We start from the raw sequence: 19260 nt of genomic DNA on the forward strand, positions 1-19260 counted from the left end.
CTCACATCTCAGATAAATACATAATCAGTGTGGACGTAGCCCAAACCTTGGGGTGAACCACGATACATCCTGTGTTATTTACATTTCATGCATATTCAAGGTTGGATTTATGTTGTTCCAAGACCTCCGGTTTTGTGCATCAACATGTACAAAATAAATAAATTTAAATCTACTTAATATATATATATATATATATATATATATATATATATATATATTTATATATATCATTGAACTTGATGGGATACAAATTCTATGAAACTAATTTCAACGATCCAACCGTCAAACTTGTTTGTATATGCTTCGAGATCACATCATCAAAAAATAAACATTGAGAGATCAAGTAACAGGACAACTTTTTGACGGTTATCAACGCAAAATCACGATTTAACGGTTATTTTAACTCCGATTTTGATGATTTTTTACAACTACACTCCTTGACCCTATACGAATACAATGAATGAACTCGATCTTCAATTTAAAGTATTTACACTAGTGGATACCACAAAATCTTATGTTATACTTAATGAAAGTTTGAATAAACTCTTAAGTATTAGTTAATCTATTGTTTTGATGGGATACGGATTCTACGAAACCAGTTTCAACGATCCAACCGTCAAACATGTTTGTATATACTTTGAGATCACATACGCCAAAAATTGCAAAGCACTCAGAGATCAAGTAACAGGACACAACTTTTCGACGGTTATAAGCGAAAAATCACAATTGAACGGTTATTTTAACTCCGATTTTCATGATTTTTTACAACTACACTCCTTGACCCTATATGAATACAATGAATGAATTCGATCTTCAATTTAAAATATTGATACTAGTGGATACCACAAAATCTTATATTATATTTAATGAAAGTATAAATAAACTCTAAGTATTAGTGAATCTATTGTTTTGATGGGATACGCATTCTACGAAACTAAGTTCAAGGATCCAACCGTCACACTTGTTTGTGTATGCTTAAGATCTCATATGCTAAAAATCGCAAAAAATAAACATTCAGAGATCAAGTAACAAGACAAAACATTTTGACGATTATCAACGAAAAATCATGACTTAACGGTTATTTTAACTCTGATTTTGATGATTTTTAACAGCTACACTTCTTGACCCTATACGAATACAATGAATGAACTCGATATTCAATTTAAAATATTTACACTAGTGGATACCACAAAATCTTATGTTATACTTAATGAAAGTATGAATAAACTCTTAAGTGTTAGTGAATCTATTGTTTTGATGGGATTCGCATTCTACGAAACTAGTTTCAACGATCCAACCGTTAAACATGTTTGTATATACTTTGAGATCGTATACACCAAAAATTGCAGAAAACAAACATTCAAAGATCAAGTAACGGGACAAAACTTTTCGATGGTTATCAACGAAAAACCACAATTTAACGGTTATTTTAACTCCGATTTTAATGATTTTTTTACAGCTACACTCCTTGACCCTATATGAATACAATGAATGAATTCGATCTTCAATTTAAATTATTGACACTAGTGGATACCACAAAATCTTATATTATATTTAATGAAAGTATGAATAAACTCTAAAGTGTTAGTGAATCTATTGTTTTGATGGGATACACATTCTACGAAACTATTTTCAACGATCCAACCGTCAAACATGTTTGTATATACTTCGAGATCGCATACGCCAAAAATCGCAAAAAACAAATATTCAGAGATCAAGTAACGGGTCAAACCTTTTTGACGGTTATGAACTAAAAATCACGATTTAACGGTTATTTTAACTCCGATTTTGATGATTTTTTACAGTTACACTCCTTGACCCTATATGAATACAATGAATGAATTCGATCTTCAATTTAAAATATTTATACTAATGGAGACCACAAAATCTATGTCATGATGATTGATGAAAATTGAGGATTTTGTAAAAGGAATAACATGCAAGCTTTGAGTTCCATTGGCAAGGTTTAATTAAACTTTTGAGAAAGGCTTCACAACCTTGAAAGCAAAAACTCTTTCATTTTGCATATTCTTGCACATTTAATATTTTGTAATAGACTAGTAGTGTATGCATGTTTGTTTATTAAGCTCGTATTTTCGAGTGTAGATCTAGTATTTAAACGACAAATGTGTTTTAATATTTTGAAGTAATATTTATGTGGCAATGTGTGGTATGTGCAAATTTAAGAAGAAAAAAAAAATTTCTTAACGGGTCATAATGGGTCGGGTCACTTTACCTAAGTGACCTGACCTGTTAATGACCCGTTAAGATAACGAGTGTGACACAACACGACTCGTTAAGATAACAGGTGTTACACGAAAACGACATGAACACTATAGACACGACCCATTTGCCAAGCCTACGTCAACACTACATATTCTTACAACTTTCAATGATGATAACCAAGTCAATTTTATTTATTTATTTTTAACTAAATCTCCACAGGAGAGAATTTCTGGTGAACGTGATGCGGGCTTGGGCTTGACACTTGGTCCAAAACAAGAGAATAAGAGGTTAAGAAACAACAAAAAACCGCTAGAAGGAGGGTTCGAACCTCCGACCTTGTGGTTAACAGCCACACGCTCTAACCAGCTGAGCTATTCCAGCTTGTTAGCATCAACATCCATCTCTTTGTTATATCACTGTACAGTTAACTTTACAAATTCTCTGCTAATGAAACAATTGCTATTACATTCAACCTGTGCATGGGCAACACTGCATGCATTATCCATACTTGTCTGGGTCGTTCTTAACAAGCATGTGCATTTTAGATCTTGGTACAGAATATTTAATTTATTGGCACATAATATTTGATCTTTGACCATTTAGAGTACTTTTAGTAATACTTTTCTTTCAATGTAGATGTCTTAATTTTGGAGTATTCATATATATATATATATGGTTGATAAGAACTCAAACCTAAGTAATTGTAGTTTTCTGTATGTTACATAAGAAAGGTGGTGATCAAAACCATGATATATAATTCCCACTCAAACTAGTAATCTAGTGAGAGAACATAGTCCAAGTTTACATTATGCATGTTTCATCGTTTACACAACCAACGAAATCTTATTTCTGAATAGCTATTTAATAAGTACTTGGGACTGCATTACAATTCACATTGCCTAAGTTTTACAACCTTATTTTAACCGTACATAAAATTGATAGTACAGAAAATGAATAACTAAGATTGATATAAAAGACCTAATAATTGTGAAAATCACATACATCAATTAAAACATCAGCACAACTCAGATCCTCGTAACCTCAAAACCAAAGCTCATGTTTTAAGAATAAAAAGGTCGTCGAAGGAGGGAGGGGTTAATTTTTGCGTGGATTCTTTGTGAGAGGGGGTGAGACCAAATGTGAGGCGAGTAAATGTGAAAAAAAAAAATCACGAGGGGAGGTGTAGAAGATAAAAGCTGGGACACTGAATCCGAGAGACTGTAGGGTTTGAATATACATATGACATTGTCCTTCGCTAGCTCAGCTTTTATGAGTTTATCTCTTCCCTCACCCTCACAGATTAGAGAAACACGACAATTACCAAGTCCCCACAAGGTATTGGCAGGGTGTTGGGTGTGTTTGGCTGGATTGATGTGTGGTTGCACCGAAATCACATGCTTTTATCGAGCAACCAATTTGTTACCTTTTTTATCTTGGAAAAGTCATATACTCATTATATTTGTTATCGTTTTAAATCTCGTTCATTGAGTTTTCATTTTGTCTACCAAATAATCTATTTGTTTGTTTGTGTTTCATTTTGTGTACCTTATGGTTTGACACAATTTTCAAGCTAATATTATAATATATTATACAAAAAAAATATATGAGATAACAGAGAATTTATAAAGAGTCTCATTTTAAAAGAATTTCCTTAACATTTAACTACTTGAAAAAATGTAATTGGTTGACTTTTTTCTTGTAATGTTGTAAACATTTTTCTTATCAATGGGTAATCGCTAATTGTTTCAGGTAAATTTTTTTTATAAAAAGAAACAATATGTGTCAAGTTTTATGGCAATATATATAAGATATGTCGAAGTTATTCGTTTTCCCATATATCTACGGACGGGCAACGGTTATGGCGGGCAGGTAATCGTGATTATTTACCCATAACCATTTATGCTCATACCTACATAACCGTTTACCCGTTGGGTAATTGTCTAAACGGTTATATTCATACCCATAACCGTTTATAAACGGTTAACCATACCCATAACCGCATACCCATTTAACCGTAACCATTTAATACCAGTTTACCTATTTACCCTTTTTAACCCGTTTATCTTTTTTTTTACCATTACCCCTTTTTCACCCATCTACATGTTTTTTAACAACTTGAAAATAAAAAAAAATTGTCATAATTTTCTTTTTTTTTGACAATTAAACACCGTTATAGGTACATTCATCATACATTTTCGTATTTTAATTTTTTAAGTTCTTATATCATTCCAATAATTGACATAATATACGGATGATATTTTTAACTGTTACCAATGAAGGTAAATATAATATTTGCTAAGTATTATTGGGTTACAAAAATTGTTTAGAAGACATTTCTGTCAAAGCATTTCTGTCAATTTCACGGTTACTCGCAAAGAATTTAAATTAATTTGGCAAATTCCTTGATGATGAGAATTATCATTCCTGTAGCAGTGTTATTGAGAGAAGGACCGATGAATTCCTTGCTAATTTATTGAGTGCTAAATATTATTGGATCAAGAACATGGTTTGTGTTAGTTTTACATATATAAAATAAATGGGTAAACGGTTACCCGTTTATAACCGCGGTTAATACCCATAACCGCCCATTTAAATTTCGCGGGTAAACGGTTATACCCATAACCGTAACCGTTTAATTTAAATGGACGGGTAACTGCGGTTACCCATAACCAATAGGCATTTGCCCATCTCTACGTATATCCAATAAATAAGGATTGTTTCTTTCGGCAAGGTATATACTCAAGTGAATTCAAGTGAATTTTGTTGTTGTTAATAATCCTCAATTTCTGGTAATTGATTAACTGAAAATAAAATTTTCTTGTGATTGAGCATTTAAGGTGTAATACACTTTCCTTTCCAATTTTTTAAAGGGTGTTTTAGATTTTGGCCCTTACAACTCATGATTCCTAGATAAAAGCTCATCTACATATAAACATTCAATAAAAACCCAAATTTAAAATATGCAGCCACATTGGAACACTATTGACCTATTAATACAATTTATTTACACTCATGCCACTTTCCCAAATCCCTAAATTTATTCCAATTTTAAAGTTGTAGGAAAAATGAAATAAAATATATAAATTGTTGTATTGCATTAATTGTATCCATATCATACCAAAAATTTACCTTTTTGTGATATATATGTTTTGCATTAATTGGGAAGTAAATTAATTTGTTCCAATTATTAAAAAAAATTTATACTAAATTCATATTATATATTTTGAATCAAATAACACTTCTCTAACTTGTAGGTAAATTATTTTTCATGTATTGTTACATATATTAGGCACATTTTATTGTTGTATAAATATAGGTATGACATAATATTTTTCAATATAATATATCAAATTACATTTCTTCTTGTTATGGGTAAATTATTCTCCATGTATTAGTGAAAAAAATAATATTATACTACACACCAGGTATAATTTTTTGTAGGTAATTTATTGAAAATTAATTTGTAGGTAGGTAGGTAAATTAATTTGTTCCAATTATATAAAAAATATATATACTATACCTAGATATTATATGTCACATCCTGGCTCGGGTCCACCACATCCCAGGCCGATTCCATCACCGTAGCACGATATTGTTCGCTTTGGACTTATCATTCCCTCACGGTTTTATTTTTAGGAATTCACGAGCAACTTCCCAGTGGGTCACCCATCCTGGGAGTGCTCTGGCCTTCTTCTCGCTTAACTTCAGAATTCATACGGAACCCAAAGCCAGTGAGCTCCCAAAAAACCTCGTGCTAAGTAGGGATGAGAATATACATTTAAGGATCACTCCCCTAGGCGATGTGGGATGTCACAATCCACCCCTCTTAGGGGCCCGAAGTCCTCGTCGGCACACTTCCAGCCAGGGATTGGCTCTGATACCATTTGTCACATCTCGGCCCGGGTCTACCACATCCCAGGCCGATTCCACCACCGTAGCACAATATTGTCCGCTTTGGGCTTACTATTCCCTCACGGTTTTGTTTTTAGGAACTCACGAGCAACTTCCCAGTGGGTCACCCATCCTGGGAGTGCTCTGGCCTCCTTCTCGCTTAACTTCATAATTCTTACGGAACCCGAAGCTAGTGAGCTCCCAAAAGGCCTCGTGCTAGGTAGGGATGAGAATATACATTTAAGGATAACTCCCTAGGTGATGTGGGATGTCACATTATATATATTTATATATATATATATATATATATATATTTTTTTTTTTTTTGAGAAAACCTAGATTATATATTTTGAATCAAATAACATTTTTGTACACATGGTAGGTAAATTATTTTTCATGTATTATTACATATATTAGCCTATTAGGGACGTACTTTTTGGTAAGAATATATAAAGTAATATGTATATGATTGTTTGTAGGTAAAACAATAAAATCAAAAGCATGATCCAATTCCTAAGTTTATGCAATATTTTGTTGTTTGTATACACTATTTTGCATCATTGGAAATGAACATTTCAAATAGTAGGTTGGTAAATTAATATGGTCTAATGATATAAATACACACACACACAGATACACACACACACACACACACACACACACACACACACACACACATTTTGAATCAAATAATATTTTTGTACATGGTAGGTAAATTACTTTTTTATTATATGTATTATTACATATATTAGGTTTTTTTTAATATATATATATATATATATATATGTTTGTACCATACTTGACCAATCATGAAACTACTGAGCACCGGTCAACGTTATACCGTCAAGGACCCAGAAGAGTTTCCCTCTAACCAGGAGGCCAATCACAGCGTGACACGTGTCGACATCAGAAGCCAATCATAGTGCGACACGTGTCAACATCAGAAGCCAATCACAACACGACACGTGTTAATGTCAGAATAAAACTAGAAACTCTCTTCTATAAATAGAGATCATTCTCTTACAATATTTCCTAATGTCATTTGTACTAAATCATTCACTTGTACTCATTAAAGGAGAGCTTGAACCTATGTACTTGTGTAAACCCTTCACAATTAATGAGAACTCCTCTACTCCGTGGACGTAGCTAATCTAGGTGAACCACGTACATCTTGTGTATGCTTCCCTATCTCTATCAATTTACATACTTATCCATACTAGTGACCGGAGCAATCTAACGAAGGTCACAAACTTAACACTTTCTGTTGTACCAAAGTCCTCACCGATTTTGTGCATCAACATTTGGCGCCGTATGTGGGAACAACACTTATTCCCACTCTCTTCAGCTTTATCAAGCTGGTTTCCACCATTCGTACACTCTTTTTTTACCAGGTATCCCTCTCCAACATGGGGAGCGAAGGAAACCATAACACACAGAATGACACCCCTCTTGCACCTAGTGCGAAGCAACGAAAAAAGGAAGGAAATAGGGTTGCTCTTCAAGCTAAAGTCGATGAGCTAGATGCTCAAAACAACAAGATAGCAATGAAGAATAAGGTCCTCCAGGAGCAGTATGAGAAGCTCTTTGAGACGTTCCACGAAACTATGTGTACTCAAACACGCGATCTTGTTGCCCCTATGGATATCAACCATCATATGGGTGCCCCCCAACATGGAGGGTCACCTTCTTTCGACATGGGTATCCCTGATAAGGAGCGAGCTAATCATTAAAACATTGATCAACATGAGACTTCTCTCAACCCAGCTGCTTCGACCCGAAGTAGGAGAAGTGGAGGAAGACACCTTCTTGCAGAAGGGTTGGAAGGATCGAATGCCGTTTATCGTGACTGCCAAGACTTCCTAAAGCAACATCGAGATAATCCCCTCCACATATGCTCGAAGATCAATGACCCAAGGGTTTCTGAAAGATTCGGTCCCCTCCTACGACCCAGGTCAGCTGCCAATCTAGGGAAGGAATGACATGTCTTAGAGGAACATGAAGGTATAGGGGACTCTGAGGTATTCTGACAGACTCGCCCTAGAAGTCAGTACGGCGAGTCCAAGGAAAAATCACACGCCCTTGCTCAAACTTTCCTACTTCCAAGAGGCGATGGAGACTTACAAAAGAAAATCCCAGTGGTACATGACTCCACTCAAGACCCCCTTGTCCTACAGCTCCTTGAGGAAGTAAACAAGTTAAAGGCCGAACGTCAGGCCGAGATACTTGACTGGAACCAACCCAGGCTTGGCTTTCTCACAAGGAGGATCCTCGACACCTCCCTTCAAGCAAAGACAAAACAAAAGCTTGGTTTACAACTCTATATTGGAACGGAGGACCCAATTGAACACCTTAACCTTTTTGAGTCCACCATGGTATATCGGATGCACACCGACGAAGAGCGATGTCTCCTCTTCCCCTTCACCCTCTTTGGCGGAGCTCTAAACTGGTATTGCCATCTTCCACATAAGACAGTAGACTCATTTGAGGAACTGAGGAAACTGTTTGTCTCTCAACACATCTTCCAGACCGATTGCTTGCATTTTGCAGATGATTTGTACACTATTCGCCAGAAGCCGGTCGAGTCACTACGAGAGGATGCTGGTCGTTTCAACCATGAGTATTCTCGCTGCATGAGGCAGATGACAAGACCGCCCTTAAGGCCTTCGCGGCAGGCCTACGTTATTGTTTCTTCAAGTACATGATCAATGCCAACACTTGGAAGACTTACTCTAAGGTGATGGCACAAGCTTACAACCATGCCTCGCCAAGGCAAGAACATATCAAGGTAAACCCCTCACAACCACCCCTTATCAGCAAGTAGGGAGTGGAAGCCAGATCCAACCAAATGAGAAAACCTCGACCTTCCAAACGGCAACGGTGCCTCCCCCTGCCTTACTTAATACTTTGCCTAGTTAACAGACATATCAATCTTAGGGCAAAAGGAAAGATTTCCATCCTCACTATTTTAGTAAAAGAAGTAAAGGACACTACTGCGATAACCAAGGGTATCGCCATGATAATCTCCAACCCCAGGCAGTCAACACAGTGGGTCAAGCACGTGTTAGGAGGTATGAGGCATACACACCTTTAAACACCACATGCGTGGCCATTTACCCTAGCATAGCACACTTGATACCGAAGCCAAAGCCGAGGCACCTGAATTACAAGCCCACGAAGAACACGGGCACGTTTTGCTGCTACCACGAGCATAACGACCATGACGGCGAGAAGTGTATCACCTTTCGTACTCATATTGAAGCTTTGGCACGTGAAGGGAAAATTGATCAATTCCTCATTCATCCTCCAAGAGGTAACTGTAACCAACGCCAGGTAAATGTGATATATTCCATAAGTGGTGGCACACCCATATCTAAATCTTCCAACAGGGCCATGAAAAATAGTGAACGAGCTTTAAGGTCTGACCACCAAGTGTTTCATGTGGAATATATCAGGGGAGGTAAGTATCAAAAGCCTAACTGGGATCCAATATGTTTCTACCCTGAGGAAGAAAAAGGTATCATCTACCCTCACAACGACCTACTGATCGTGGAAGCTCACATAGCCAACTTTGAAGTACGACGAATCCTGGTAAACATGGGGGCTTCAGTTAATATCATGTTTATTGAAGCTTTCAGGGCACTTAATGTAGTTGAACGCTTGCTCGACCGCTTGATTTCCCCTTTGATAAGCTTCTCCGGTGATATCGTGCAACCTTTGGGGAGCATACACTTACCTTTCACCATTGGTACGGGCCCTTACACAGCTACCATTATCACTAACTTCCTGGTGGTTGATTGCCCACCGGCATACAATGTCATCTTCGGACGCACAAGCATCGATGATCTCAAGGCCATGGTATTTACACATATGTTGTTGATGAAAGTTCCAACCCCCTATGGCAATGGTTACATCAGAGGAGATCAACTTAGTGCACGATCATGTTACAATACCTCAGTTAAGCAACATCACCTGCCTGTGCCCAAGGAAACCCTTTCTATACATGACCAAGTCATAAAGACTAGCCCAGACGAAGCCAACTTGGATCTTCACAGTGGCAACAGTCAACCCGACGATCCTCGAGATGACTCTTTCACCTAGCAAGCACAACCCGCTGAAGAGTTGGAGAAGGTCTTTATCTCAAAAGATTATCCGGATCGCATGGTGAAGATTGGTACCACCTTGTCACCACCCATTCGGTTGGTATTGATCTCTTTTTTGCAAGAGAACACTAACGTCTTCGCCTGGTCATACGAGGACATGCCAGGCATCTCTCCCGATATAATCTGTCATTACTTAAGTATTGACCCCAAGACCAAGCCAATGAGACAATGAAGGCAATGAAGGCAGAAGTTGAAAAACTCAAAGGCATAGGCTTCGTCCGCGAAGTCAATTATCCAACGTGGGTAGTAAATGTTGTCCTTGTTAAGAAGAATCCGACCAAGGAAAGTCTGCTTCAAAAGGTTTTGTGGAGAATGTGTGTCGATTACACAGACCTAAACAAAGAATGCCCGAAGGATAGCTTTCCTCTTCCTCTCATAGACAGACTTATAGACTCTACAACAGGGTGTGAACTCCTAAGCTTCATGGATGCTTACTCAGGATACAACCAAATCTTCATGAACCCTTCGGACCAAGAACACACAGCCTTCACTACTGATAGGGGATTATATTGCTATAAAGTCATGCCCTTCGACCTAAAGAATGCAGGAGTGACTTATCAGAGACTGGTCAATTCAATGTTCGCCGAACAGATTGGGAAGAGCATAGAAGTTGACGTTGATGATATGCTAGTCAAGAGCAAACATGTTGACCAACACATCACCAACCTATCTGAAACTTTCACCATTCTGAAGAGGTATCGAATGAGGTTGAACCCCAACAAATGTGCCTTCAGCGTAGGCTCTGGCGGCTTCATGATAAGCCAACGAGGCATTGAGGCTAATCCCGAGAAGATAAAAGCAATCCTCGACATGAAGGAACCGGTGACTTCAAAAAATATTTAGAGCCTTACTGGCAAGGTGGTAGCCTTAACTAGGTTCATTTATAAGGCCACCGACAGATGTGCTCATTTCTTCAAAGCACTTAAGAGAAGTAAGAAGTTCATTACATGGACTGATGAATGTGTTGAGGCATTCAAGAACCTTAAAGACTACATGAGTAAAGGCCCTTTGCTCTCCAAACCTGAGGTTGGTGACACTCTCATTATCTATTTGTCGATATCGGCTTCAGCAATAAGTTCCGTTCTCATTCGAAAAGATGGTAATGTCGAACGACCTGTTTACTACGCTAGTAAGGCCTTACAAGATGCGAAGACACGATACTCCAACATTGAGAAATTGGCTCTAGCATTGGACATGTCTGCTCGAAAACTTCGCCCTTACTTCCAAACACACTCTATCATCGTGCTTACCAATCATCCTCTTCGACAGATACTCCAAAGTCCTGACACTTCCAAGCAAATGATTAAATGGGCGATAGCATTGGGTGAGTTTAACATCTTCTACCAACTAAAGCTAGCTGAGAAGGCCAAGCAGTGGCAAACTTCATCGTCGACTTCACATATCTTGTTGACATTGTTTCTACGCCTAAAGAAGTGGTTTTATTACCCTCGGAAGCTTAGAAAATAGAACCAACAGCCCCAACATAGAGTCTATATGTTGATGGTTCATCCAACCAACAGGGTTGTAGAGCATGACTAGTCCTTACGACCCCTGACAAAGTGGCGATGGAGTATGCTCTTCGTTTCAAATTCAAGGCGTCGAACAATGAGGCAGAATATGAAACCCTCCTAGCAGGTTTACGTTTGGCCAAACACCATGGGGTTAAACGAATTGATATCTTCAGTGACTCCCAATTTATGGTTAACCAGGTCACCAACAACTTTGACGCTAAGGATAGCTCAATGGTAGCATATCTGGCATAAACACAATTGTTGCTCAAGCACTTCCACTACCAAATCACCCAAATTCCTCAAGTGGTAAACAGTCATGCAGATGCTTTGGCTCGCCTCGTCTCAGCGGTGGAAGACAAGATTGGGAGAAAAATTTAGGTCAAATTGTTGGCAGTACCAAGCACCATGGCTGCGGAAGTGTGCAACTTACAACAATGAGATAGTTGGATTACCCCGATTTATAGATTCCTTGCTCATGGCACCTTTCCAAATGACAAAGTCCAAGCTAAGCAGATTCGATACAAGGCTACCCGTTACATGATCATTAATGACCAACTCTACAAGCGGGGTTTTAACCTACCATACCTAAGATGCCTTATGCCCGCAAAGGCGGAAACTGTCATTCAGGAAATACATGAAAGAGTCTGCGGAGATCATGCTGGATCTCGATCCCTAGCACACAAGGCTTTTCGCCAAGGATATTACTGGCCAACACTCCACTAAGATGCCATCAGAATATCCCGCTCATGTGATAAGTGTCAACGCTACGTAACTATTCCTCACTCCCCTCCCGAGTCGCTCACTCCTATGATCAGCACTTGGCCCTTCGCCCAATAGGGACTTGATTTGATCGACCCAATACCTGCAAGGAAGTGCAAGGTTCGCTATGCAATCGTTGCAGTTGACTACTTCACAAAGTAGGCCGAAGTAGAACCCTTGGCAACCATTACTGAGGTAAAAATAGAAGACTTCGTATGGAAGAACATCCTTTGCAGATTCGGCATTCCCAATGCTATAGTCATTGACAACGGGCGACAGTTCGACAATAATAAGTTCAAGATGTTATGCTTTAAGTTCAACATCAACTTATGTTTTGCCTCCCAAGCTCATCCCCAGTCTAATGGACAAGTTGAAGCCATCAGCAAAATAATCAAGCAAACTTTGAAAACCAGCTTGGACAAGGCTACAGGTTGTTGGCCAGAATTTTTACCCCAAGTTCTTTGGTCATACCGCACTTCGTATCGGACATCAACAGGAGAAACCCCATTTTTCTCACTTACCTTTGGTATAGAGACAGTTGTCCCTGTTAAGCTTGAGCAAACAACGTTCCGAGTCCAGAACTACGTGCAAAGAGAATATGACAAACAACTTACCTTCAACTTAGATCTAGTCGAAGAACACAGAAACCAGGCTCACTTGAGGAATGTCGCCTACAAGCAGCGCATCTCCAACTACTATGACTCAAGGGTCAAACCTCGTTCTTTCAAAGTGGGGGACTGGGTATTGAAGAAAAGATTACTCTGAGATAGAGTCCCGAGTGAAGGAACACTTAGTCCAAACTGGAATGGACCGTTTGAAGTTGTTGGCATCAGTCGCCCTGGCTCCTACAAACTTATAAGCTTCGATGGCAAGACCATTGGCCATCAATGGAACGTTGATCACTTGAAGTACTATTACAAGTAAACTCACATTGTACAAGTGTTAAGCTTCAGCCGTTCGGCATCCTATGTAACGAAGACTATTTGGCATGAATTCAATAAAGAGGTGATTTAGACAACTCAATCCTAATCCTCTTACATTCGTAGCAATGAAACACTCGGGTTCAAAGCTTCAACATGAATGCTTCCAACATGAAACAAAGTCTAAGTATATGTCAACAAGACTATACAAATAAAAGAACAGCTTCACAGTATATTTGTTCAATCATACATTCCAACACATTCATACATAAGCGAACTGTGCTTTGAAAGGGTTCAACATATTTTATGTCATTCGACACTTGCTACAATGTGCCTAGACACCTTGCCCTTATTCTCACCAACCAGGTGATGAAATGTACAACCCGTACTCTCCTTCATGCCACCAACCAGGTGATGAAATGTACAACCCGTACTCTAATATCATTTGGCAACTTGCCACTCATGCCATCAACCAGGTGAAGAAAGAACTCATCTTCATGCCACTAACCAGGTGATGAAATGTACAACCCGTACTCTCCTTTATGCCATCAACCAAGTGATGAAATGTACAACTCGTACTCTAATATCATTTGGCAACTTGCCATTCATGCCACCAACCAAGTGATGAAATGTACAACCCGTACTCTCCTTCATGCCACCAACCAGGTGATGAAATGTACAACCTATACTTTAATATCATTTGGCAACTTGCCACTCATGCCACCAACCAGGTGAAGAAGGAACTCATCTTCATGCCACCAACCAGGTGATGAAATGTACAACCCGTACTCTCCTTCATGCCACCAACCAGGTGATGAAATGTACAACCCGTACACTAATATCATTTGGCAACTTGCCATTCATGCCACCAACCAGGTGATGAAATGTATAACCCGTACTCTCCTTCATGCCACCAATCAGGTGATGAAATGTACAACCGGTACTCTAATATCATTTGGCAACTTGCCACTCATGCCACCAACCAGGTGAAGAAGGAACTCATCTTCATGCCACCAACCAGGTGATGAAATGTATAACCTGTACTCTCCTTCATGCCACCAACCAGGTGATGAAATATACAACCCGTACTCTAATATCACTTGGCAACTTGCCATTCATGCCACCAACTAGGGGAAGAAGGAACTCACTTTCATACCACCAACCAAGTGATGAAAGCAACTCATCATTCATTCCACCTACCAGAAGACGAGTGGTACAACTTGTACATGTGAACTCCTAGTATTCACAAATAATCAAAAACCCTCAAGCTTGACAACTCAATTAAGGGTGCACTTATGCCAACAAAGTCTTATTGCAAGCCAACAACAACTTCAGTGCATGGCATATGAAGATCAAGCTATTCAACCCTTTTGCATCTGCTTCAAACATTTCCCCTCTGTAACAATGCAAACACTACAACTCGTAAAAAGCTTCACACACTCTTGATCAAGACAGTGTGAAGCAAAACCAATTTATAGTGCCAACAAGAGCTTCATCAATAGAGGGCAACCACAATTCTCAAAAGCTTCACACACTCTTGATCAAGACAGTGTGAAGCAAAACGAATTTATGGTGCCAACAAAAGCTTCACCAAAGGAGTTCAACCATAATTCTCAAAAGCTTCACACACTCTTGATCAAGACAGTGTGAAGCAAAACAAATTTATGGTGCCAACAAAAGCTTTATCAATGCAGGGCAACTACAATTCTCAGACCTTCGAAGCAAATTCAATTTATATGGTTCATCCAAACCTTCGACTACTATAAGGTGTGGCTTGCATCACAATCTCTTGCTCAACAATGTGGAAGAAAAATTTGTATATGTTGTCTTTCCCACATTTTCAAATTTCTAGTTTCCCAAAAAATAAAAAAGAAGGGAAATTTAACAAAGCTTCATCAATGGAGGGCAACTACAAATTCTCAAAAGCTTCACACTATCTTGATCAAGATAGTGTGAAGCAAAATCAATTCATGGTACCCCACAAAAGCTTCACCTACAAAAGCTTGATCCATAAAAGCTTCACCTACAAAAGCTTGACCCACAAAAGCTTCACCTACAAAAGCTTCACCCACAAAAGCTTGACCCACAAAAGCTTGACCCACAAAAGCTTGACCCACAAAAGCTTCATCTACAAAGCTTCAACACAAAAGCTTCACCTACAAAAGCTTCACACTATCTTGATCAAGATACTGTGAAGCAAAATCATTTCATGGTGCCCAACAAAGCTTCAACCTTAAAGCTTCACCTACAAAGCTTCAACACCAAAGCTTCACCTACAAAGCTTAAAATATATATATATATATATATATATATATGTATTTTTTTTTTGGAAATCCAAAAATTCAAAAATTCAAAAAAAAAAAAAAAAATCGAAAATTCGAAAATTCGAAAAAAAAAAAAAATTGCCTAGGCCTCCTCTTCTTTGGGCCTAACAACTTTCATAACAAATATATATGAATGAGGAGTTTTGGGCTACCCCTTAGAAAGGAAATGCCTCATTCGTCAACTCCCTCGACCGGAGACTTGGGGGACTCCTACCATATGCTACTGCACCTTGATACTGAGAAGTCTCACAACCACTCAGTGACTTGGATTTTTCAAGTCTCCAATCGAGAAGCTTTCCTCACTCGGGAAATTAAGGGAGTATTACCTCAACATACATGCTTCACTCTCAAAGCTTCAACATAGAAGCTTCAACAAAAGAAAAAATTCAAAGAACTTAGTGAATAAGGCCTTGGTGTATTTAACACAATACGTTGGGCCATATTAGACACAGAACTTGCACACTGAACACTGAGAGCCATAGAATCCTTAACAGCCAACTCATCAAACCGTTTGGAAAGTAGTCTGTTATCTTTGGGAGTGAGAAGGTTCCTAGCCACCATCGCAACTGTCATATCATTCTTCATCACAGAGTCCCCAACGGTAAAAGGACCAGTAGGGGATAAGAAGGATGGGCGCCATATGTTGTCTTGAGAAGGCATAGCTGCCTCTTCACCAAAGTTTAAGTCAAAACGACAGTCGGATGGGCCAAACATTCTCAAAAATGATGAAGGAGAAATGAGGTGCAATAAATCTCTGAAGTAAGGGGAAAATTCCTACAAGCAATAACTATTTGAATGTACTTCTTGCACACAATTGGTGCCCTTATAAAAGAAAGGGCAACATGGCCATTGGTTCAAGAATCGAAGAGGCACCACTTTCTAGATTCCAAAGAGGCACCACTTTCCGGATTCCGAAGAGGCACCACTTTCCACACACAACATCAGCTCATTGGGTACCACAGATAACTTTGCCAAAGATCTCTGACAAAGTTTAGACATATAAATTTTGAAGATCCAGCTACCCTACTATTACCCACAAGGGTAAAAGAACATCACCACTGCTTGATAACTAGAAAGTCCCAATGTGTGTCAACCTCCGTGCTCCGTGGCAAGGCAGATTGGCAAAAATGCCCAACCTTTACTCACATTCGAGAAAACACTCCGAACAAGATTACTTGCTCAAAAATCGAAGAGGCATCACTCTCCGAATCTCGAGAGCCAGACTCCCAACAGGATTACTTTCTAAAAAATCGAAGAGACATTGCTCTTCGAATCTCAAGAGTTAGACTCCCAACAGGATTGCTTTCTCAAAAATTGAAGAGGCACCGTTATCCGAATCTCGAGAGTTAGATCCCTGACAGGATTGCTTGTTCGAAAATCGAAAAGGCACCACTCTTCAACCTTCGAGAGCTAGATTTCCTTGGATAAAGCTTGTCTGTAATCTTCATACACAACATCAGCTTTCCAGATACCATAGACCACTTTTTCAAAGTGCTGTGACAAAGTTAAAACATGTGAAGCTTGCAGCGCCCACTACATTGCTATGACCAAGAAGGGTAAAGGAATAACATTATTACTTGCTCAAAAATCGAAGAGGCACCGCCCTCTGAATCTCGAGAGCCAGACTTCCAACAGGATTACTTTCTCAAAAATCGAAGAGGCACCGCTCTTCGAATCTCAAGAGCCAGACTCCTAACAGGATTGCTTTCTCAAAAATCGAAGAGGCACCGTTCTCTGAATCTCAAAAGCCAGATCCCCGACAGGATTGCTTGTTCGAAAATCGAAGAGGGATCGCTCTCCGAACTTCGAAAATCAGATTTCCTTAGATAAAGCTCGTCTGCAATCTTCGTATGCAACATCAGCTTTCCAGATACCGCATACCACTTTTTCAAAGTGTTCTGACAAAGTTAAAACACGTGAAGCTTACAGTTCCCACTACATTGCTACAACCAAGAAGGGTAAAGGAATAACATTACTATTTGTTGTTAGAGAGACTCCTATATATGCCGACCTCCATCCTCCACGGACAGGCAGACCTGCAAAAATGCTCAACCCTTCCTCATATCTGAGAGGGCATTCCTAATGAAGCCTCTCGAAATACTCAGCTTTCTTCCCCCCAATAATACTTATACAAACTAGCCACACCAGAGCAAGAGTATCTCATATCATCAGGGTCAAAAGCAAGAGTATCACATATCATGCTTTTTCCCTATCTTTTCCTTTGCCCTTGTTCTTACCTGCAAGACAAGGAGAAAGAGAACAATCAGTCAGCACTTGGAATCAAGCTTCCAGTCAGGAACTGATTGCCTGGAACCCCTTGCCTGACTACTTACCTGGCATTGCTCTCGAGTACTCATCTTTAACATCTTATGCTTCCAGAAAAGATACCACATCTGCCTGGGGAACAGATAGGGCAAGTGAGAAGGATACAAGGAAGCATGTGGAGACAAGCGCAACAGAACACGTGCCGATTCATCCACTACTTCGTCAACAGCAAAAGTATCCCATATCATCAAGGTCGAACACACTCTTGATTTGATGGACTTATTTTTACCCTCAAATTCTTGAATCGACCTTATACTCTAGAGGAAACCAGAAAACCCTCCAACCTAGTTCAAGAATAAGCCTGTGGAAAGTTACTTCTTCAAAAGCAAAAGTATCTCATATCATATCTTCTCCATTTGCTTCTCTTTATCCTTGTTGCTGTTTACGACACAAGGAGAAGGAGAACAATCAACCGGAAGCCGAAGTCGAACCTCTGATCCAGGTTGCTTGCTTGGAAGTCTGATTACTTACCTTGTCTGTTACCTCTTTCGGCAAATCTCCTAGCTCGGGGACTTGGGGGACTCCTACTATAGGGTTTTGTATCGCACTTGACCAAGCTCGAAACTACAAGTAAGCTTCAAGTGAAATTGATACATTACCTCGTGCATCTTCATCGGTTAAAGATACCACCCCTGGATGGAGGAAAAATACTTCCAAATAAGATGCCACATCTACGTATGAGACAGATAAGGCAAGTGAAAATGATACCACACTTCGGTATTTAGAAGTTTCGTGATTACTCAATGGCTTGGATCTTGCAAGTCCCTAACCGAGAAGCTTCCCTTACTCAGGAACATAGGGGAGCACTGTTTGTACCATACTTAACCAATCTTGAAACTACTAAGCACCGGTCAACGTTATACCGTCAAGGACCCAGAAGAGTTTCCCTCTAACCAGGAGGCCAATCACAGCGCGAGTGTCGACATCAGAAGCCAATCATAGCGCGACACGTGTCAACATCAGAAGCGAATCACAACACGACACGTGTTAATGTCAGAATGAAACTAGAAACTCTCTTATATAAATAGAGATCATTCTCTCACAATATTTCCTAATGTCATTTGTACTAAATCATTCACTTGTACTCACTAAAGGAGAGCTTGAACATATGTACTTGTGTAAACCCTTCACAATTAATGAGAAC

At 39.1% G+C, this 19260-nt stretch overlaps 1 non-coding gene across 1 annotated transcript; it reads right to left on the reverse strand.

The window, feature by feature from the left end:
• Nucleotides 1-2533: 2533 nt before the first annotated feature.
• Nucleotides 2534-2607, reverse strand: TRNAN-GUU (transfer RNA asparagine (anticodon GUU)). The gene has a single exon. It is a non-coding gene; the product is annotated as a tRNA-Asn (tRNA).
• Nucleotides 2608-19260: the final 16653 nt, after the last annotated feature.

This window comes from Malus sylvestris, chromosome 15, assembly GCF_916048215.2.
Source record: "Malus sylvestris chromosome 15, drMalSylv7.2, whole genome shotgun sequence".
NCBI classification, from domain to species: domain Eukaryota; kingdom Viridiplantae; phylum Streptophyta; class Magnoliopsida; order Rosales; family Rosaceae; genus Malus; species Malus sylvestris.